Source organism: Mesocricetus auratus, unplaced genomic scaffold, assembly GCF_017639785.1.
Source record: "Mesocricetus auratus isolate SY011 unplaced genomic scaffold, BCM_Maur_2.0 Super-Scaffold_6730, whole genome shotgun sequence".
Taxonomy (NCBI): domain Eukaryota; kingdom Metazoa; phylum Chordata; class Mammalia; order Rodentia; family Cricetidae; genus Mesocricetus; species Mesocricetus auratus.
The window spans coordinates 41,404,590-41,427,275 of record NW_024429184.1 but is presented as its reverse complement, the minus strand read 5'-3'; the positions used below and the strand labels follow the sequence as shown (position 1 = coordinate 41,427,275).

Below are 22,686 nucleotides of genomic sequence, written 5' to 3'. Positions count from 1 at the left end.
TTCAGAAAGGCCCATCATGGCTGCATTTGGAGAAGTCACCCCGTGTGAATTGAGTCTGGGCTGACCACACCCTCTTTGAGGGCATGGCAAACACATGTGACTTTTCTTGTTTTGTTTTTTCCAGACAAGGTTTCTCTGTGTAACGGCCCTGACTATCTTAGAATTCACTCTGTAGACCAGGCTGGCCTTGAACTCACAGAGAGCCACCTGCCTCTGTCTCCCGAGTACACACACCACTACACCTGACTAACACAGAACTTAAAATTACAATTTCAACCGCTTGTGACTGCTCCATCCAGCTAACACTGCATACGTTTGTGCAACCACAACTTCTGTCTGCCAGAATTTTTTATAATCCAACCAGAAATTCTCCATTAAGCAACTGCCCATTTCTCCTGGCAGCCACTGCTCTGCGCTCTGTCCAGTGGATTTGATTGCTCCGAGGACTTCTGATGCGTGGAGTCATAACTCATTCGTGTCCGGCTTATTTTATTAGCCTACTTCCTGTCGTCATTGTTTTGTTTTGTTTGTTTATTTATGACACAGGATCTCTCTGTGTAGTCCTGGCTGACTCTTTGTTTGGATGTGGCTGGCCTCGAACTTTCAGTAATCCTCTTGCTGCCTCCAGAATTGGTACCACAGCTGTGCACCACCACACCCCGATCTCTCTTTTTGGTAAAAAGTACATTTGTTTATTATTTATTTGTGTGCATGTGTGTGATACCGGTGTCCCTTGCTGTGACATATGTGGAGGTGGGAGATCAAATTCTGATTGGATTTGGCAGCTGGCTTGATGACCTAGCTTTTGTTTATTGAGACAAGATCTGACTACATAGCTCAGGTTCACTCACACTCACACTTGTGTGGTAGCACAGACTGGCTGGGCCTGCAATCCTGCCTCCTCCACTGGGACAAAAGACATGTACCGCCATGCCCATTTTAGTACAAGGTTCTTAAGGTTCAGCCACGTGGTAGCATGTATCGGGATTTCATTCATTTTCAAGATAATATTCTGGTCTATGTACACTTGACATTTAGTTCATGCAGTGGTCTGTACATAAACACAGGCTGGGGACTGAATAAATGACTCAGTAGGTAAAAACACGTACTGTGCAAGCCTAAGGACTTGTGTTTGATTTCCTAGAACCTATGCACAAAGCCAGATGTGGTGCAATGCAGTTCTAATCCCATCACTCCTAAGGTGAAGCTTGAGGGCCAGCTAGCCTGGAGTGGCTAGCTCAGCAGGCTGAACAAGAGAGACAATGCCTCCAAACAAAGTGGGTGGAGAGATCTGTCAGGCGTTGGTGGTCCACACCTTTAATCCCAGCACTCGGGAGGCAGAGGCATGCATGCACACAAATGTGTACACACACACAAATAAACAAAGACTTTTTCAAACGTTGGTTGTTTCTACATTCGACTATTATGAATATTTTCCATGTCCTGTGTATCTTTAACAAGTAAATTACCAACAAATAATTACACTTATTTGCTAAGATCTCTCACACTCAAGCCGGGCAGTTGTGGTGCATGCCTTTAGTCCCAACACTTGGGAGGCAGACAGGCAGATCTCTGTGAGTTCAAGGCCAACCTGATCTACAGACTGAGTTTCAGGACAGCCAGGCCTGCACAGAGAAACCCTGTCTCAAAAACCAAATTAAAGAAAAAGATTTGTCACACTCAATTGATGTCACCCAGGGCAGTTGAAATGCAAAGTTTGCTCTGTTTATTTCGTATTCCAGGTCATCTCCCAAACACATTGCCTAGAAAAACAGGCACAGAATTCTCCTCGGGAAAGCATGACAAGTAAGGGCAGAGAGAGACACAGGAGAGACCCTGCAGGGCACAGAGCCCAGGGGGAACTGAGCTGAGAGAGGATGTGGTGATTAAAGAGTTAAAGAATAGGGCCTAGATCCCAAAAACTCAAAGGAGCTTTTGCCCAACCAGATGGATCAACAACTGTCATTCTTCTGAACAAAGCCTGCCACCAGAAAAGCCAGTTTGGTGACTTACCAGTGGAGAGCAGTGAAGCCAAAGCTTTGGATTTGAACCTTGCAAGCATATCTGGGCTGACCCCTTTCACTGTTTGAATTTTGGATTTTTGTTTTTGTTTGTTTGTCTTGTTGCTTTGCTAATCCCTACTCTGCTGTAACTAATTTCTGAAATTAATCTAAGCATTACAAATGCATAAATCATTCAGGTCTCCACAGTGAAAGTCTCTTAGCAGCCTTTGAAAGTGCTTGTCTGGGTGTGTGCAGGCAGGGAAAGCCAAAGCTGCATGTCTCAGATGATAACCTCCCACAAAGCATTTCCCGGGTCAGCAGCATGCATTCACATCTTAATGGAAAAAAACCAAAACAATTTTCCATTTCTTTTTCTTTCTCCCTTTCTTTTTGTTAGAATTGTCAGGTTTTTTGTTTTGTTTAGTGTGTGTGTGTGTGTGTGTGTGTGTGTGTTATGTGTGTGTCTGTGTGTGGTGTGCTCTCACACTTGCCTTTGGAGGCCAGAGGGTAACTTTGGGTATCATTGCACAGGAGCTGCCTACCTTGTGGTTTTTTGTTTGTTCTGTTTTGTTTTGTTTTTTTGAGACACAGCCTCTCAGGATCCCGAATCCAATCAGGTAGGCTGGGCTGGGCTGGCCAGTGAGCCCTGGAAACCTCCTGTGTCTGACTCTTAGCCTGGCGCAGGGATCACAAGCACAGGCCAGCCTTTGTCCATGTGGGTGCTGGAGATCAAGCTCAGGTCTTCTGGCTTGTGTCACCAACACTTTACCAGCTGACCTATCTCCCCAGCACCTCTATACCCAAATATTAGACTCTCTTTTTTTTTTTTTTAGACAAGGTCTTTTTTTTTAAGATTATTTATTTATTATTTATACAGTATTCTGTCTACATGTATGTCCACAGGCCAGAAGAGGGCACCAGATCTCATTACAGATGGTTGTGAGCCACCATGTGGTTGCTGGGAATTGAATTCAGGACCTCGGGAAGAGCAGTCAGTTTTCTTAACCTCTGAGCCATCTCTCCAGCCCCTAGACAAGGTCATAATGTGTAGGCTCTGTCTTGCCTAGAACTTGCTCTGTAGACCAAACTGTCCTCAAACTCACAAAGGTCTGCCTGCCTCTGCCTCCCAAGTGCTAGAATTAAAAGAATGTTCCACCATGCCCAGTCTCAAATGTTAGAAATTCATATTCTTCTCTTCTCCCCTCTTTTTTTTTTTTTTTTTTTTTTTTTTTGCTACATAGGCCAGGCTGACTTTCAGCTCATAGCTATTCTCCTGCCTCAGTCTCTCTTGTGCTAGGATTGCTTGCATCATCATACCTAGAGATATACCTTAGTGGTAGATTGTTTATCCTGCATTTACAAGCCCTGAGTTTTACACACATGCACATACACACACTCCCTTTAGATGAGAGACCATCACACACACACACCCTTTAGATGAGAGACCATAACTATCAACTTAGAAAGGAGGAGGGCTGATTCCAGAGATATTCAAAGGTAATCACAGGCTTAGTGCCCACTTGCTGTGGGAACTGAAGAGACAGTAGCTTGCTCTATGGTGACAAATCACTAGGCATTGGTGATGACTACGATAAGGCGGGTGGGCTGGGATCAGGGCTGGGAAAGATAATGAGGCACCTTCAGGGGACAATGTCTGCATGACCAGTCCAGAGCTCAGGAGCATGTACGTAGGAGTCACTGCATCAGTAATTACCGGTCTGGCCACAGATGAAACTGCATGGAGGAATGCAGAATGAGGAACCCGGGGTGACAGCTCAGGTCCTGTGCCTCTCGTCTCACACAAGGGCTGAGCAGGTGATGCTCTCGGTTTTGTTCTCAGGTTTTGATTATAGAGGTCTAGCCACATTTAAAAACAAATCAAATTGTGTATGTGAAAGATATGGTTTGGGAGTCTGGAAACCCATGCCGTAGTTAGGAGCGCATGTTGTTCTCCAGGGAACTGAGTTCAGGTCCCAACACCCACATGTTGGTGCACAACATGCAATATCTCCAGTTCCTGGGGATCTGATGGCCTCTTTTGGCACCCAAGGGCACCAGGCATGCATGGGATGCCCATACATACATGTAGGCAAAACCCTCATATGCAAAAAAACATTTTTTTTTGAGACAGCGTTTCTCTGTATTGTTTTTGGAGCCTGTCCTGGAACTCGCTCAGTAGACCAGACTGGTCTTGAACTCACAGAGATCTGCCTGCCTCTGCCTCCCGAGTGCTGGGATTAAAGGCGTGCGCCACCAACGCCCGGCTATAAGGGAAGGTTTTGCACGTGTCCTTTCCACTAGAAACAGCCAATGTGCTCTGTAACAGCCAAACTGGAACCCATCTCTCCGGAGTTTGCTCCTTAGCTGAGAGTTATCTATTTGAAAGCCTTTCAACAGCACCATCTTTGGGTTCCGATGGGTCTCAGGTGGCTGCTATATCTTACAGTATGCTCTCGAACTGTGAGGTGACGGCTGCTGTACCTCACAAACACTCTCTCAGTGGCTGCTGTACCTCACAAACATAAATGCTCTTGAACGGTGAGACCTGGTGGAAGTACTGGACCGCTTGGAAACATGGAACTCTTAAACATCTATTCTTTGACAATGTCATACATGTATACAATAGATCCTGGTCTCGCATATCCCCATTCTTTTATCTTCTCATCCCCACTACATACCACCATTCCATCAAGTCCCATCCCATTTTCTTATCTTGGTATTTTTGTTTTGTGGCACATTGGATTTAGTCAGGGATGGGTGTGGAGCTATTCACTCCTCATCAGCGATTACATCGCTGAAGACAATGACTTTCTCTCCAGCAGCCCTCAGTTGTCAATAGCTCCCCTGGGTGAGGCTGGGCACCATGAGCCTTCCCCTGTCTATGACTCAATGCTTACAGGTTCAGCCTTGTGCAGGCACTATGCAAGCAACTACAGCTACTGCAAAGTCATGAGTAACATGGCCATGTCTTGCCCATGAAAAAGCATTTCCCCAACCTCTTCCCCATCCTAATCATACACTGTCTTTCACCTTCTCTTCTAAGAGACTCCCTCAGTCTTGGGTGGTGATATGAGTGCCACATTTAAGGCTGAACACTCTCAACAGTCAGTCACTATTCTCAGCACAAACGATCAGTGTGTATCTCAGCATCTACCTTCCACTGGATGTGAAGAGAAGCGTCTTTGACCAAGGTTGAGGACAACACTAGTCTACTTTTGGACAACATATCCATTCAGGAAAACAAAGTAGGTTCACCCCTGGGGCCTTTAACATCCCCAGACCAGGTCTACAGTACTGGGCATGAACCTCCCTCCTAAAGAGAGGGCCTCAGATTCCATCAAAAATCAATTGGTTACCTCCATAATAGTCATGCCACTATTATACCAGAACATACCTCTTGCCTAGCAAGTTGGCATTGTAGCATTCAAGATCCAAAGTTGAGAAAGACCATTGCAGACTTTCCCCATCCAGCAACTCCTATGAAGGCTAGTCAGCTAGGAAGAAGCTTGCAGTTCTGTCACAATATGGTTTTCTATGCTCTACAACTGGATTTGTGGAGTCTTCAACAATAGAGTCCTAGCAGCCAGGCCTGTGGGTAGTGGCAATAACCTATATGGTTTTGTGGGAACATCCGAGGTCTTCTTGGTTATTAACTCTTAAAGAGGTGTACTATACCTGACATATGGATTTTTGTTTAATAATTCATAGCTCGCCAGCCTGGTCTACCAAGCGAGTTCCAGGACAGCCTCCAAGACAATACAGAGAAACCCTGTCTCGAAAAACCAAATAAATAAATAAATAATTCATAGCTCATGGTGGTGCATGTCTTTAATCCCAGCACTCAAGAGGCAGAGGCAGGTAGATCTCTGTGAGTTCCAGGCCAACCTGGTCTACAAAGTGAATTTCAGGACAGTCAGGGCTACACAGTGGAACCATGTCTCGAAAAAAACCAAAACAAAATAAAAAATCAAACCCATAAAAATATGACTTCTAGGACCATTACCCACATATGCCTGGTATCTCTGTTCAAAGTCTTTTAAAATTAGGAGTATCATTTTTGTTTTTATTTTATTCTGAGGCAGGGTCTCACTATATAGCAGCAATTCTCAATCTGTAGGCCATGGCCCCTTCAGGGGCTGAGTTATCCTTTCACAGTAGTTGCCTAAGACCCATAAGGGAAAAAAACCCAGATATTTACATTATGATTCATAACAATAGAAAAATTACAGTTATGAAGTAGCAAGAAATATAATTTTATGGTTGGGGGTCACCACAACATAAGGAACTGTATTAAAGGTTCACAGCATTAGGAAGGTTGAGAACCACTGTTATATAGCCTTCTGGCCTGGAACTCACTCTGTAGACCAGGCTGGCCTCAAACTGACAGAGATCCACCTGCCTCTGCCTCCCAAGAGCTGGGTTCAAAGATGTGCACTGCCACCACCCAGGGGTTACAAAGTTTTTGTTATGAAAATGTGAAGCAGTAATTCCCACAGGTTTATATTGTATGTCCTGGTTTCCCTTGGATGTATTCAGTATAAACTCTTCTATTAGAAGCACCATTCTCAGGGCTGAAGAGATGGCTCAGAGGTCAAGAGCACTGGCTGCTCTTCCAGAGGTCCTGAGTTCAATTCCCAGCAACCACATGGTGCCTCACAACCATCTGTAATGAGACCTGGTGCCCTCTTCTGGCGTGCAGGCAAACATGCAGACAGAACACTGTGTATATATAAGACAAAACCAAAACCGAAGGACCATTCTCGATGGGAGGTGGTGGCGCACAACTTTAATCCCAGCACTTGGCTTCATTGTGAAGACCGTGTGAACTGACCTTCCTGGTGCCACAGAGAAATCTGAGTCTCCAGAAAACTGAGACAGTAAGCAGCTTTTACCCTTCAAAGGACAGATCACAAGAAGAGGGGGTACTAGGAAAAGGAAACTCTTTCCAGGGACAGGTGTGTGTTTCCAATTTCAGCTACTAGAGGGCAGAATTGCAGCACTGGTAATGGTGAGTTGTAGTCAGCCCTGAAGACTCTGGAGGCCAAATTAGGCACGCATCCAGTTTAAAAAAAAAAAAAAAGACAAGGTTCTGGCCAGGAAAGGTACAGGAAACAAGGGCAGGGCAGAGCTGGTGGGCGAGCCCAGGGTGTGGCCGAACCAGGAGCGAGCTGCTGAGGCGGCATCTAAGGACTGCCGATGGGACAGCGGTGACCTCCGGGTCCTGGCATCGCCTCAAATGAGACTGTCTAAGGTGTGGCTCACACAAATGAGAAATCTCTGCGCCTGGAAGCTCAGACTTCTGCACAGAGTTGGGGGTGGGGGTGGGGGTAGAGAGTCCTCCTAGGTAGAACGTTCTTTCCAAGGGAAACTCCCAGGAAAGTTGGAGGGGATCCAAAAACAAGTACCGACAGAGTATGGGGGTGGCCTGTAAAATGCAAGGGATGACTTCTGGGGAGTGGTGAAGACATTCTCCTCAGTCAGTAAACTGATGATTAAAATCCCAGAGCTCTGACCCCAGCTCCAAATCAATGCCCAAGAAAGACCAAGTCTCCTGAGTACCTTTAGTCATCTAGTGTGTGCTGCGAATTAGTGATTAATTAGGAAAAGTTAACAGACACTGCCATGCATGATGACGTAGCCTAGAAGGACTTGGAGTCTTCTCCCAAGAGCTAGAATTACAGGTTTCAACTGGCATACTTGACTAAAAGTCCTAATTTTTTTTTCTCTGTAGCTTTGGAAGCTGTCCTGGAACTCACGCTGTAGACCAGGCTGGTCTCCAACTCACAGAGATCCACCTGCCTCTGCCTCCTGGGATTAAAGGCGGGAGCCACCTACACACGTCGCAAAAAGATTTTAATTTATAATTTATAAGAAATCTTAATTGAAACCAAGCCTGGTTGCATAGGACAGCAATCCCCAGCTACCCAGGAAACTGAGGCAGGAGGATCATGTGGGCTACAGAGTTCAAAGCCAGCCTGCGTAACTTACTGAGAACCAATCTCAAAATGAAAAATAAAAAAGAGCAGAGACTATACCTTGTGACAGGATACTTGCCTAGTGCGTATGAGGCTCTAGGTTTGGGCCCTAGCACCACAAAAAAAAAAAATTACGACTTTTAGCCAAGTATGCCAGTTGAAACCTGTAATTCTAACTCTTGGGAGAAGACTCCAAGTCATTCTAGGCTATGTCAGCATTTGAGGTGAGGTCAGCCTGGACTATCTGACACTTGTCTCAAAATTAGTTGCATCACCACAATCTTGGGGGTAGGGATGAAAGGATGGAACACATGGTTTATGGAGCTAGAGCACCATTTGGGCTACCTGGAGCAGCCATAAAGAGTGAACAAGAATACAGATAAAATGTCCATAGCATGAGAGAGCAAAAGGGTGGAAGGGAAGCTGGGCAGGTTGCTGAGTCCCGAGGGGCTCGTGGCAGCAAGGCGTCTATGTCTCCGGTGTGATGTCTGAGCCAAGGCTAACGCCAAGGAGCTCTCAGAGCAAAGGTGTGTGGGAAAAACCTTCCAGGCAGGGGAAGCACTGTGCATACTTAGGGCTCTATTATTCATTACTTAGACTTTGTGGGCTCTGCAGTAAGGGGCTGGGTTCTATTCTATCACAAAACAAAGTCAGTAGAGGATTTTAATCAGGACTCTGGTTTGAGTTTACTTTTCTTCTCTTTAGTATTGGGATAAATTCAGTCTCAAACATGCTGGGCAAGAACTAATCCCCAATCCCCAAATTCACTCCCCCTCCCCACATTTGTAATAGTGTTCAGTGGACCAGGTGTGGTGTCTCATGCCTGTAATATCCACACTCAGGAAGCTGAGGCAGGAGGACCGTGGCAAGCTCTAGAGCAGCCAATGCTATATAAAGTAACCCTGTGTAAAAAACAAAAACAAAAACCAGGGCTGGTGAGATGCTTCAGTGGGCAAAGACACTTGCTGACAAGTTTAATGGTTTGAGTTCAATACTGGAGATCCAGGTGATAGAAAAAGAGAACTGACCCCCACAAGTTTTCCTCTGACCTTCACACACATGCCATCACCCCCCACACACACACACACATACACATAGGCACACACAATAAATAAATAAATACCAACAGGTAGTGATCAGTGGAATATTAACTCTAAGGAGACGAGAACGGAAGCTGAGCATAGCGGCGCACACCTTTGATCCCAGCACTACAGAGGCAGAGGCAAGCTGATCTCTGTGAGTTCAAGGTCAGCCTAGACTACATAGAGAGTTTCAGGACAGCCAGGGCTACCTACAGAGTCCCCGCTTCAAGGAAGAGGGATAGAGGGGAAGGAAGAGGAGGAGGAGAGGAAGAGGAGGACAAGAACAGAGGCAAGAGGGTCCGGCTCGGCTGCAGAGCACTTGCGTGGCATGCAGGGGGCTTTGGGCTCCATTTCTAGCTCTGAGAAAACATTGGAGGCCGAGACTCGTGAAAGGCCGTGACCAGAGCAAGTGAAAGTCAGTGGCACCACGGACTAGGGAAGAAGCCGAGAGACAGGGAGAAGTTTCACAAGTGGATGACGAAATAAGAACAAGTACAGATGATTGCTAGAGGCTTCTCTAGACCAACCATGCAGACGGTGTTACAGCTGGCCCGTTAAATGAGAGGAGACTGCAGAGCCAGGCTGACGGTGTTGATGGAGGTGGTTCGGGGAGAGAGTTCTAGTTTAAAACAAACCAAGCAGGCAGCTCTGTGGATCTTCTCAGCTTTTTCTTTTTTCATTGTGAAAAAGTCTTTAAGAAAAACATTTAGTTAGCCAAAAATATAGTTTCTCTTAGCAAGATACACCTAAGAGGAAGTCACAGTACAAAGAAAGCTTTAAGTGAAGGCCTCACCAATTCCTACAGTATTGGTATTGTGTCTCAATTCTCAAAAGTAACTCTTAAAAAGCTTTAACTTAACCTAAAGATTTAAACGAAAACATAAACTAGAATGAACGTGAGAAATGCTTCTCTTTGCATCAGGGATCCAGCACCTTTAGAGTTTTCCAGAAAAGTACATGTCCCGGTGTGTTCACTGTGGTGTGCTTAAGGATCCACTCAACATACTTAAACTGCTTAACTCAGGTAACATCACTCCTAATTATACTACCAAAAGTGTTAATTGAGAAAAGTAGAAAAAAAATGGTTTTAGTTTACTCAATGTTACTTACTAGAAAAAAAGTTTGTGTGAGAAACACTGAAGAGGTAATTTTTTAATCCAGATTTCCACAAACTCAGGGTGCAAAGTAGGTCCACCAGCTTCCTCTAGAGTTTAAACTCCTCTTGACTGCTTATTGGCTGCCTGTGAAATTTTGATTGAAGTAACTCAAATGCTCCTTATTATACTAATCATATCCGCCCAGGCTGTTCTGACTGCTGTAGCCGACAGATACTTTAGGACAGAGTGTAGATGAGGCAGGGAAAAGCAGAATCCAGACCTGGAGAGATGGCTCCTGGGTTGGTCCTCAGGACCCATATTGCACAGAGAGAGAAATAACCCCCAATGGACCCCTGACCCCACATGCATGCTGTGGAGCTTGCATGGCTCACAGTCCATTTAAATTTAAAACAAACAAAAAAGCATCCAACCAGAGCTCCTGGACAGAGGACGCAGAGGAGGGAAGGATGGAGGAGAGCCAGGGAAAGAATAATCTGAGGGTTCCCTCAAAGAAAGGGCATTTGAGAGTATCTCAGGCCAAGAAGGGTGGCTGCCACACTGAATGCATCTGTCAGTTAGTGACTTCAAAACTGCCAGAATGAAAACGTGAGGGCGACCAGGACAAAATGTAATTCCAAGCAGGTGAGGAAGCTGAGCCACTCATGGAACTCGCAGATCCCCTGTAGGGCTGTAGCGTGGCCCGTGAGAGAGCTCGTGCGCATCCATAAGGCTCCGAGTCCCATCCCCAACAGGGCTCAAAGAAAAAACAAACTGGGCTATGGTGGTGCACACCTTTAATCCTAGCACTGCGGAGGCAGAGGCAGGGGGATCTCTGAGTTTGAGGCCACCCTGGTCTACAGAGTGAGTTTCAGGACAGCCAGGACTACACAGGAAAAACCCTGTCTCAAAGAACAAAACAATTTTTTTTTCTGGTGCTGGGAACAAGTCCAGGCTCTCATACATGTTAGACAATGGCAATCTTCCCTTGGCAAGGGCATTGTAATGACCAGGGGTGTTCTGCTTACACTCCCAACTCTAAGCGGAAAATTTCTGTAGAAGATCTTACAGGAGATCTCAAGAGGGTAATACTCAAGAGATATCAGATCAAATCAGTCCAGAAAACCAGAGACATCCTAAGTAGGAGAAGTTCCCAAGTTGGTTAACTACTGTAATCTTCCAAGGAAGTTAAACAAAACAAAAAACACATGGGTTGGATGAAGGGTACCTTGGGAAAGCTGATGACCAGAGTTTAATCTCAGGACCTGATGTAGTAGAAATGAGAACTAAAACCTTTAAGTTGGCCGGGAGTTGGTGGCGCACGCCTTTAATCCCAGCACTTGGGAGGCAGAGGCAGGCGGATCTCTGTGAGTTCCAGGCCAGCCTCGTCTACAAGAGCTAGTTCCAGGACAGCCTCCAAAGCCACAGAGAAACCCTGTCTCGAAAAACCAAAAAAAAAAAACCTTTAAGTTGTCCTCAAACTTCCACATAGTCCCAACACCCAAAAAATAAATAAATGTAATAAAAATAAAAAGAGATACATACACGTCACACACATGCACACACATACTCATACACACATATCACACACATGCTCATACACAAACACATACCACATGCACACACGTGCACATGCACGGACACTTCCTGTTCCCATCTGACATCTGTTGAATTAATAAGAGAGAACATTTGTGTCTGTATTGGAATCTGGACACAGGTGTAATTTAGCTAAATTAGAGCAGAAAGCAGGGCAGGAGAATTCCCACTGCATATATGTAAGTTGTCCTTCCCTAAATGTTTGCTTCAACATTTAGGTCTTGCTATCACTGGTCTCCAGTGAGCTCATCTGGATACTAACACAGTGTTTAAAGGAAACTCAGAACCAACTCGCCCTGGGTTGACTCTTTCCTCTCTCACGCTCATGTGCCTTGTGGCATGGCTGAGAAGCAGCACACAGAGAACTAGAGGGCATTTCCTTACTTGACTGAGAAGCTGGTCGGCTGTCAAGTTCTGTTGGCTGCGCACAGGGCACAGACACTGTCAGGACTCTGCACCACACTCAGAGGATAACTGGGAAGAGCCTTAACATCTTCACCACCTTTATACTGAGTTCCTCCACGTTGTGCTCAGTCAGGGAAGCCATTTCCTCAAAGGAGACCCAAGAGTCTAATCCCTGGCCCTCTTAAATTCACAAAAATATTCCCTAACAGAAGCGAAGCAGGAAAGTCCTTGAGTGGTTGCAGGAACACCCTCCTGTGCCTGCCAGGCAGGCTTATCTCATTTGATCCGTTCTGCTATGGGTTTTTGTCGGTGGTGGTGGTGGTGCTATTGTTTGTTTGGTTTTTCCCGTTTGTTTTAAACTAGCTCTCACTTTGTAGCCCAGGTTGATCTGGAACTCTTTATGTAACCCAGGCTGACCTCAACCTTGTGGCAATTGGCAATCCTCTTATCTCAGCTTCCCACAGAAGTACTGGGATTATAGGTGTGGACTATCCCACAGAACTGTCTTCTTGCTGTTCCTTTCTGACAGTCTCACTAAGGAGATGGACTAGAATTCTCCACTCTCTTCCTTGGTCTTCTGAGTGTCAGTGTTATAGACATACAGGCATGAGTACCACACCTGGCTCACTCACTCAGTTGCTGTATTACCCCTGGAACAAAGCTATTATCAACTTCCTACCACTTAATACTAGAGAAGAAGAAGAAGAAGAAGAAGAAGAAGAAGAAGAAGAAGAAGAAGAAGAAGAAGAAGAAGAAGAAGAAGAAGAAGAAGAAGAAGAAGAAGAAGAAGAAGAAGAAGAAGAAGAAGAAGAAGAAGAAGAAGAAGAAGAAGAAGAAGAAGAAGAAGAAGAAGAAGAAGAAGAAGAAGAAGAAAACAGATCCATGGATGGAAGCCTGGATGGGTCGTGACAGTCATTTTCTTCAGATGGGAAAGCACAGACTTCTAACCGACTTGTTCACAATTACAGAATTAAAGGTGAACTCAGTAGCCACAGGGAATGAGCACTGAGTTATGATGTAATTTGGATGATTCTCCAGGGAGTTCTACTGAGTACAAAAATCAATGCCAAAAAGTTCACATGTTCTGGTCAGGTCATAGTGGTGCACATCTTTAATCCCAGCACTCAGGAGGCAGAGGCAGGTGGCTCTCTGAGTTTGAGGCCAGCCTGGTCTACAGAGCGAGTTCCAGGACAGCCAGGACTACATGGAGAAACCCTGTCTTGAAAAAAAAAGTTTACATACCCTTTGACAAGATTTTAGAACTTGCAATAGTGGTTGGTAAGGGTTGGGTACCCTGGGAAGAGGGGACAGCAGGGAGGCAGGGGTGCTTATTTTAGGACAGTACAAAGGATGCTAAAGGAACAGTTCACTGTCTAGTGTACATGGACCTTCCTGTGTGACCACAGTGTGTAAATTTAAAACTGGGAACCTTTGAACTGGGCAGTGGTGGTACATACTGTTAGTCCCAGCACTCGGGAGGCTGAGGCAGGCAGATCTCTGTGAGTTCAAGGACAGCCTGGTCTACAGAGCAAGTTCCAGAGCTACACAGAAACCCTGTCTCAATTAAACAAAAACAAAACAAAAAAATGGGAAACTTTGAATAGCACATCTTCTCAGCAGCTTGGTGATAAAAGTGCTACTTACTGCTTGGGAAAATGATAAAAGGCGCAGAGAATTTCTCAATATAATTGCTTAGAACCCTGCATGAATTCCTAATTACCTCAATAAAATCTTCCATTCAAATAACGAATGAGTCAGGTTGTGTCTGTGGCGCCTGGGTCTTGCCTTTGCATTATGTGTCACCCCTGGTTGTGACAGAGGAAGGTATGGTCTGAACTTTACAGCCCCCAGTCTGACTCACTGCATTCTGGGCAGATTGGAAACTGGGCATATCTAAGCCCTAGGAGATGAAGTGGGTTCCCCAGAAGAAACTTCCAACAATGTTCCCACCATGCATGAAAGCCATCATGTCCTAACTCCACTGCGCGCTAAGATTTTGTGTCTAAGTCAGTATTCTAATACATCCTCTCTGAGTTTTCCTTGACTCCTTGCTTAGACAGGAGAGACTGAGAGAGGTGGCTCTGGGCTGAAGAGTGAGGACTGCTCTGCAGAGGACCTGGGCAGGTTCAGTTCCCGAGCTACATGGGGCTGTGCCCATAGCCCACCTGCTAAAACTAAAACGAATGACTAATCCATCAAAGTTCGTAGTTCTGGGGAAGTCTCTAAATGGACTAACCTTGCTCTTTGGCTTCTGTAGTTCTGCTTCTGGCTAAGTGTTATTGTTAACTGAAATATGTCAACTCAGAACATATTTCTTAGAAGTTCACCCTGAGAAAGGCTTGGGGATACACTGAGATCCAAACACCCAGGGTTCTCTTGGCTTAAACCCATGTCCAAGCAGTCTTCTCTGGTGAATGCCCGACAAAATTTCTGGAGGTACTGAGATCCCAGAGACCAGACCTCTCTCTAGACACCTGGGATCTGGAAGCTGACCTTCACCAGACTACTCTTCTGGGGTCCACAAACCTTTCTGAGTTGCTCAGATCAAGGTATCTTATACCTAGACTGGACAGTCTAGAGTGGGATGTCTCAGTCAGATGCCAGGTTTGTGCTCAAGTGAATCTGAAACAGAGAGCCCTTCACCAAGAAGGGGTCCTAATGAGAGACTAACACCATGGTAAGCTCTGGGAAAAGTGACTTCACTGAGATCTGGCTGGGGGTTGAAAGTGCTTTTTAGTTGTTATAGATACCTTTTTCTGGTTGGCAGAAGCTTCTGCACCTGGACTGAAACTGCTCAAATTGTAGCTAAAATACTCCTCCAGGAACTGATCCTCTGATCTGGCCTTCCCCTAGCAACGGGGTCTGTGGTGGTTTGAAAGAAAATGGGCCCCAAGGGCCCATTGGGAGGTGTGGCCTTGTTGGAGGAAGTATGTCACTGTGGAGGTGGGCTTTGAGGTCTCATATGTGCTCAAGCCACACTCAGTGTCTTAGATCACTTTCTGTTGCCTACATAAGATGTAGGACTCTCAGCTACCTCTCCAGCACCATGTCCCACAATGATGATAATGGACTGAACCTCTGAACTGTCAACCAGTCACAATTAAATGCTTTCCTTTATAAGAGTTGATATGGTCATGGTGTCTCTTCACAGCAATAGAAACCCTAAGACAGAGTCCAACCATGTCCTGACTTTCATAGCCAAGATCTCCCAATTAACAGATGAAGCTTTAGATACAGAGCAAAATCTTCATTGTGCAAAGAGACCTCAGAGTTCTGGGCAGGTAGAAAGAGTGAACAACGCATCAAAGGAAACTCTAACGAAACTCTCAAAGAGTCCTGCAGAGGGCGGATAGACCTCCTTCCCTTTGCTTCAGTAGGACACTATGTTTAGAAGACTCCCTCCACTGCTTCTCAGTCTCAGGGACCAGAAGTTGCCAGAACTCTCTAACCATTCCTTTCTCAAGTTGCTCACAGGCTCTCCAGTGGACTATCCTAGTGACCCAGCCAACCTCTGAGTCCATTACCACTTTCCCCTTGCTCCCGTCCAACGATACTGTCTGGGTCAGTCAGGTAGCCAAAGGGACACTGAAACCAACCTGGAGAGGACTCTGCATGGCAATCCTCTCCACTCTATGGCTGTGAAGGTAGCTGGCATTACACCATAGAAATACCATACCCAGGTCAAGAAAGTGGAAGCCGCAGATGCTGCCAGATGGACTGTCTCCAAACTCGGAGTCCACTGAGATTAAGGTTTCTTTGGGCCCTCAGACCCCTTTCCTCCCTGCTCGTCTACACTATCCTGAGACTTGTGTTTGGTACAAATACAGGGTTATGGTTCAACCCTCACAGTCCCCAGGCAGGGACCTGGGAACTATGGGAGACAGATATGGAGAAGTTACTAGTTAATGTGACTACAGACCAGAGCCACATCCATCTAGACCTTTGCTTACTGATGCCCACTTCAAGTGTCTGGTTGTGCTGGAGAAAGGAAGCTGATTGTTACTGGGAACAGCCCAAATTAACATTAGCAGACTTGTAAAGGGCTAAAACTTGTCTAATAACCAAAACCTTTAACCCTTGTACTTCCCTTGGCCTTCTGCCTGCATTCTACCCCGAGTTAATTCATCTGGACAACAGCAATATTACCGAGCCTCTGAGACTACTTGGTGGGTACGTACCTATTGTTTGATTGAATTTACTTCTTCTGATGCTTTCCAAACTAAGTAGACAGGTTGATCAGGACCTAGAGGTATTAAAAGTTTCTAATTTGAACCAAGTGATGGTGGCACATGACTTTAATCCCAGCACTTGGGAGGCAGAGGCAGGCAGATCTCTGGGTTTGAGGCCAATCTGGTCTACAGAGTGAATTCCAGGACAGCTAGGGCTGCACAGAGAAAAACCCTGTCTCAAAAGAAAGTTTCCATTTCTGAATTAAAACAACAGTTAGATTCCTGAACACCCAGTGTAATTGCTGGCCAGCTACTTAAGACTTTTTTATTGATTTAAACCCATGTCCAAGCAGTCTTCTCTGGTGGATACTCACCTATAGCACTAAAGAGAGCCACGATTGCATTTGAAGTCACTTTCAGCTCTGCCTGAGTCGAAGAAAAACATGCCTTCCTAGTAAGAAATGGTGGAACCCTGGATAATCTAATCAAAAAGTAGAACTTGGAGTGCCAATTCATTCAGACCCTTCATGGAAGCTCTGTGTTCTTAGTAAGTACCATCCAGATGATTGTGAGCAAAGTTTGTGCCGTGAACTCAAGACTGTGCAGCCCAGCACGTAATCACAGTGGACACGACCTCTAAGAGACAGAAAGAGTGGAGTTGTAAGGACTCAGGCATTATGCCGGCCTGCCCCTGCCTCCTGGCAGAATGCACTCAGGCAGTACCCTGGTCAGCCCAAGGTTCCATGGTTGTAGTAGTCTGCACCCAGGTACAAAGGACCCCTTTAAAAGAAAGACCCCGCCTATTTGCACTCCGCCCTTTCCTGTTTCCTACTATTCCCCTGGGGCAAACAGGACTTTTCCTGATTTCTTCTCTTCTGTCCTCTCTCTGTCTCTCTGTCGCTTTACCTCTTTTCTTTCCTTCCCCCTCCCTCCCCTTTCTAATAAAACTTCTCACGTAAGCCCTGTCTGCCTGGCGTGTTTGTCCTCCGCCTCGGTCACCCTCGCCTACCATGGAATCCAACCCACGCACAATATTCATAAGAGGTGGCTAATCAGAAGAGTAGGGGATTGGACAGAACCAGGAGGGAAGGAGGGATGTGACGATTCATTTCATGCGTCCAGCAAAGGTGTGAAAAGAGGTGATTTAAACCGTGGCAGGGAGAAGGGAACTTGTCGCAGAAGGTATTGCCTGACACCAGAAAACCAAGCTAGCCTTTTGCTTCTGTCCTTTGTCTAAGATAAACTGACAAAAGGAACGGCCACCACTAACTATCCCCGGGCTGCAGAGACCATGCTGCAAGCCCAGCTGGAGTAGCAACTGCCCTATCCGGGACAGGCATTGTAGCAGCATGGGTTTCATTGTTCTACAAATGTCTTGGCTGGAGTGAAAATATTCTGATGTTACCTATAGGCCACCCTTGGCTATCAGACTATTGAAACACAGGAACCCAAGGAATTGGAATTTCTCCGGGAATCTCATGCAGCGGGAAAGGAAAGGCTAAAGGCTAGAACCTGTCAGAAGAGGAACTTGTCTTACCCAGAGAGATTTCACCCTGGATGACAACTTGGGGACCACCTGTACTAGTTACTTTTGCTGTGATCAAACACCTTGACCAAAAGCAGCACACTTGAGGAAGGCAATACGAGACAACACTAGGAACTCTCAAAGTACCCCATCCAGTGATGACGCACCTCTCAAAGGTTCCAGGGCATCCCTCAAGCAGCATGGACAACTGGGAACATAGGTGTGCGAAGATCTGAGTCTGTGGTGACATTCCCATTCCAACTGCCACACCACTGTTCAGGAGAGACCGAGGCAGACTCAACAGTGGGTCACTGATTGACCGGGAATGTAACTATGCATACCACATGACCTTTAGTTAAACAAAATCATGCCAGAATTTTAAAATGAATTTGGGGGTGAGGGTGGGTCACTGGACCTTCTTATTTGTCCCTTTTCCCAGAGTGGCCACATTGAGTACATCTCATTTCTCTGTTTCTCCCATTACATGTCCCTTTAATTGTTATGATAAGACACATATCATAAGAGGGACCTTGGAGGGTTGGAACCAAGGAGCCCCACAGTGAGTAAGAGACAGACACACCATGCAGACAACACTCGTGTTTTATTGGCAAGGGGAGGGAAGGGAGAGAGAAAGGGATTGCAGAGTGGCCTTGTTGGAAGAGAGAGACAGAGGTACAGAGAGGCAGAGAGGGAAGGCAGGAGAGAAGAAGAGAAAGAGAAAGAAGACAGAGAAAGCAGCCAGGGCTCCAAGGGGCAGGCCAGGTGCGCCTGAATGCTGACATTCATCCCTTTTTGTCTACTTAAAAGGTAAGGAGTTAAGCCGGGCTGTGGTGGCGAACGCCTTTAATCCCAGCACTCGGGAAACAGAGGCAGGCAGATCTCTCTGAGTTCGAGGCCAGGCTGGACCGACAGCCTCCAAAACAATACAGAGAAACCCTGTCTCGTAAAACCAAAAAAAAAAAAAAAAAAGGTAAGGAGTTAGTGGTGGCGGTTTAGGGGAATGAGTTCTCAAGACTGCTTCCTACTGAACGGGGGGGGGGTTAGAATCTTGGGGGATCTGATAAAGCCAGGGTGTTGGCCATGTCCTGGGGTAGCTGGTTGTTTCACCGCTGTCCAGGCTGTATGGAACCGGCCAGTACCTCTCTTGGACCTGGCAAGATCATGGCAGAGCAGAGAACAAAGTTAAGTTAGGGAAAAATTGTTTTCTTAGGTCCTGGTAATTGAGGGGGAGGAGTGTCAAGACCAGGGAAAGGTGGGGAGGCTTGGGCTGTTGATTAACAGTACTTAATTGAGGGGTGCATCTGACCTGTTTGAGGTGAATCCAAGTTGAGTTCCTGGAATTTACAGGAATTCTTTGAGCTTATAAAAAGGTATAAGTTTTAGACACATTAGCATTCCCACTGTTTATAATCTGTACTGAAATTCAGACTGTAGAAATGGCAGTATACTTACACCGAAAATGATTTTGGTTGAAAGCATTAATACTCCTTTTTCTATTCAGAAAACTGTGACAGACGTTTTTAGCCCAATGAAAAGCATCTTTTAAGTCTACAGTTAGAAAACAACCAAAGGAACAGGGAGGTGTTGATCGGTGGATCGGTGCATGCCTTTAATCTCAGCACTTGGGAAACAGAGGCAGGTGGATCTCTGTGAGTTCAAGGCCAGCCTGGTCTACAGAGCAAGTTCCAGGACAGGCTCCAAAGTTGTACAGAGAAACCCTGTTTCAGAAAATTATAAAAGAAAAGAAAGGGAGAAAGGCAAAAAGGAAGAGAGAGAGAGAGAGAGAGAGAGAGAGAGAGAGAGAGAGAGAGAGAGGAATTTAAAGTATCGTATGTATCATATGGTGATAGTATGGTGTTTAGTATTCTGCCAGAAGTTAATAGTTTATCAGAACTCCATCAATTAGTGTTAAGACTATGAACTTTTGTAGTCTTAATACATCAGTAGCATAATGAGAGAGAGAAATGTGGAGCATGTTTCATTCTTTTAAATGTCTCAAATCACTTTGTCTCTGTCAGCACTTAAGCCCTTTCGTCCTCAGACCTTCATAACTTACGCTTACATGCACTAAGTCACTTTCTTAGCCCCTGAAACAATTCTTAGATTCTCCAGTCTTAAGCTTTCATGTCCTCACATAAACTTTGCACCTTAAAACACCTTTTATCTAATTCACTAAGAGACAGGTGGCTGACCACTGAGAGCTAACGAGCAAAGCGAGTTTCTGTAAACAAAGGAATGATAAGAAGGTACACTGAAATCTGTTTTGTGAGTTTATCTCTTCTCTGAGAGGTGACAAGGTAGACTGTGTCTAGACTTAGTATTAGCTCTAGGAGAGTGAGGCCTGTGTCCTGAGTTTTACACAGAGACCTGAGAAGGCAGCTGAAGCCCTGGCTGCTGCTGTCAAAGTGACAGGGCGACCTCTAGCCTAGTCCTCAGATAGCATCAGAGTTCTGAGAAGGATACGCTTTACCTGAGTGAGAGATTGAAAGCCACAGAGACCTACTTGCTGGCTCCCTAGACGGCTCCCGAGGGTCCTTCACAGTCATTGACAGCAGAGGTCTCAGGGCAACATCAGTCTTCGGCTGGAAGGTGTAGGCCTGCCAAGCCTCAGAAGATCCTATAGGGCAGGAAATTGTAAGAAGACCAGCCTACCTTTATCTAGGCAACTTGAGGCAGTCGATCCCCTAGTGTCCTGTTTCCCAGTCTGAAGAGGGTCTTAGCAGCAGTTGAGATGAAAGGCAGGTGTTGTTCGTGGCTGACATTGCCGGTTTTGAAGCAAGTTCTGGGCGGACGCTCTTCTGGGCCCATTCATCTTCTTTGGAGGAAATATGGGTGCTGCCAGGAGCTGGCATGTCTCTCTGTTATGAAAGGCTTTTGTTTGTTTGTTTTTTAAGATAAGGCTTCTCTGTGCAGCCCTGGCTGTCCTGGAACTCTCTCTGTAGACCAGGCTGACCTCAAACTCACAGAGATCCACCTGCTTCTGCCTCCCGAGTGCTGGGATTAAAGGCGTGCACCACGAAGTGGCATGAAAAGCCTTTTTAATTAAACATTTAAATGACATATTCTGCAGACCTCTGAGCATTTGAGAACTATCTATTGGGTATATCTGAGTAGACAAACATTGTCTTTAGTTACTTGTTTTAAGTCTAACTCTGAAAACATATAGGGGCTGGGTAAGGATTACCCATGTAATTAATTACATCAGCACTTAGCATGGCTGTAATTAAAGAGCATGATGATTTATAAGATGACTATTGACTTGTCTTCCTTAACAGTCTACAATAGGCTAGCAGCTCTCCCAAGTCTAGGACTTTACATTACATTCCTGTTAGGTTTAGCATTAATAACAATAATTTTGCCCCAGTCACTGAGCCGCCTCCAGGACTCAGCTACCTCCCCCTGGCTTCCTGACACTCCATCCACCCTGCCCCCTTTCTCCTGCTGTCACCTTCCACAGGCCGTGCCATTTCCATCAAGGAAAAGGAACCTTATTGTGTGTCCGCTATCCAGAACTGCCACTCTTTGGACCCCTTTGGTGATGCAAGTAAGGATGATGACCTCTTCCTGCTGGCACTGAGGATTCTATCCATATAGGAATTCAACAGAGAAATGGCAGGAAGACCCTTATCACTGTCCAAGGGATCGCTGATGATTATGATAAAAAGAAACTAGTGGGCCGGGCGTTGGTGGCACACGCCTTTAATCCCAGCACTCGGGAGGCAGAGGCAGGCGGATCTCTGTGAGTTCGAGGCCAGCCTGGTCTACAGAGCGAGTTCCAGGACAGCCTCCAAAACAATACAGAGAAACCCTGTCTCGGGGAAAAAAAAAAAAAAAAAAAAAAAAAAGATTGGTGGACAAGTCTGCATTATTAGGGCTGTCAGGGCCCAGACTTCGACCTTAACAATTCTGGTAACAATGAGGTAGAAAAGCAGGTCTTTGCTGTATTTTTTTCCTATTTTGGCTATTATCTTCAAACCTTAATGTTAATATTGCAGGGCATGGACATGTGGATGCATCCCTGTGCTGCTCTGAGAAGCCTAGGAAAGGCAGCAAGTGCCAAGGCTGCTGTCTCTTTGGACCTGAAGTTTTTTCCTATACAGATTTTTAAAAATCAAATAAAAGGAGTGTTGCATATAAGACGTCATACCTAGAATTATAGCACTTGGGAACTGAGTCAAGAGGATTGCCATGAGTTTGGGGTCAGCCTGAGCTACATGGTGAGTTTAAAACTACCCTGGACTGCGTGAGATCTTGTATCAAAAAGAAAAAGTTTCCCAATTCAACCTTCAACCTCACTACCTTCTCACTGGCTAGAGGATGGGGCTAAAACTCCCAACTCTTTAGTACTTCTTTGGTCTTTCTAGTGAAATAACTCCAGACGCTATAGGGGATACCAACCACCAGTCATTTCATTATTATCAAGCAAGTTAGGACTCGATAGATTCCTGGGACCTCATGAGCTATTTGTTGGAAAATAGATCCAAAACCAAACAAATATAAATCATATATTTATCTCACAGTATCCCAGGGGTAGAGAAAGAGGCTCATCAGGAAGCCACCAAACTGTGCCCTCAGACAGAATTCTTTTGTTTTGTCAACTTCATCATTAACTTAGAGACACTCTTGAGTCAAGAGATGCGGCCAGCACAATTAAGAGATGTGTTAGCTAGGTGACTGGAAGAGAGCTTGAGACAACGACTCTGGGATCAGGGAACTTGGGTTGGTGGATCTTGGAGCAACTGAGATAAGCAATGTAAAGTATTGTTGTAGGCAAAAGAAAGTGAAGACAGGAAGGAGGTGCTAAGTGTAGATTATAAAGAACAAGAGTTACAGGATT

At 45.6% G+C, this 22,686-nt stretch overlaps 1 long non-coding RNA gene across 1 annotated transcript; it reads right to left on the bottom strand.

The window, feature by feature from the left end:
- Nucleotides 1–16,702: 16,702 nt before the first annotated feature.
- LOC121138955 lies at nucleotides 16,703–20,625 on the bottom strand. Its single transcript, XR_005875822.1, has 3 exons — nucleotides 20,502–20,625; nucleotides 18,017–18,121; nucleotides 16,703–16,960 (listed from the first exon to the last, which is right to left on the bottom strand). It is a non-coding gene; the product is annotated as an uncharacterized LOC121138955 (long non-coding RNA).
- Between the last annotated feature and the right edge of the window lie 2,061 nt (nucleotides 20,626–22,686).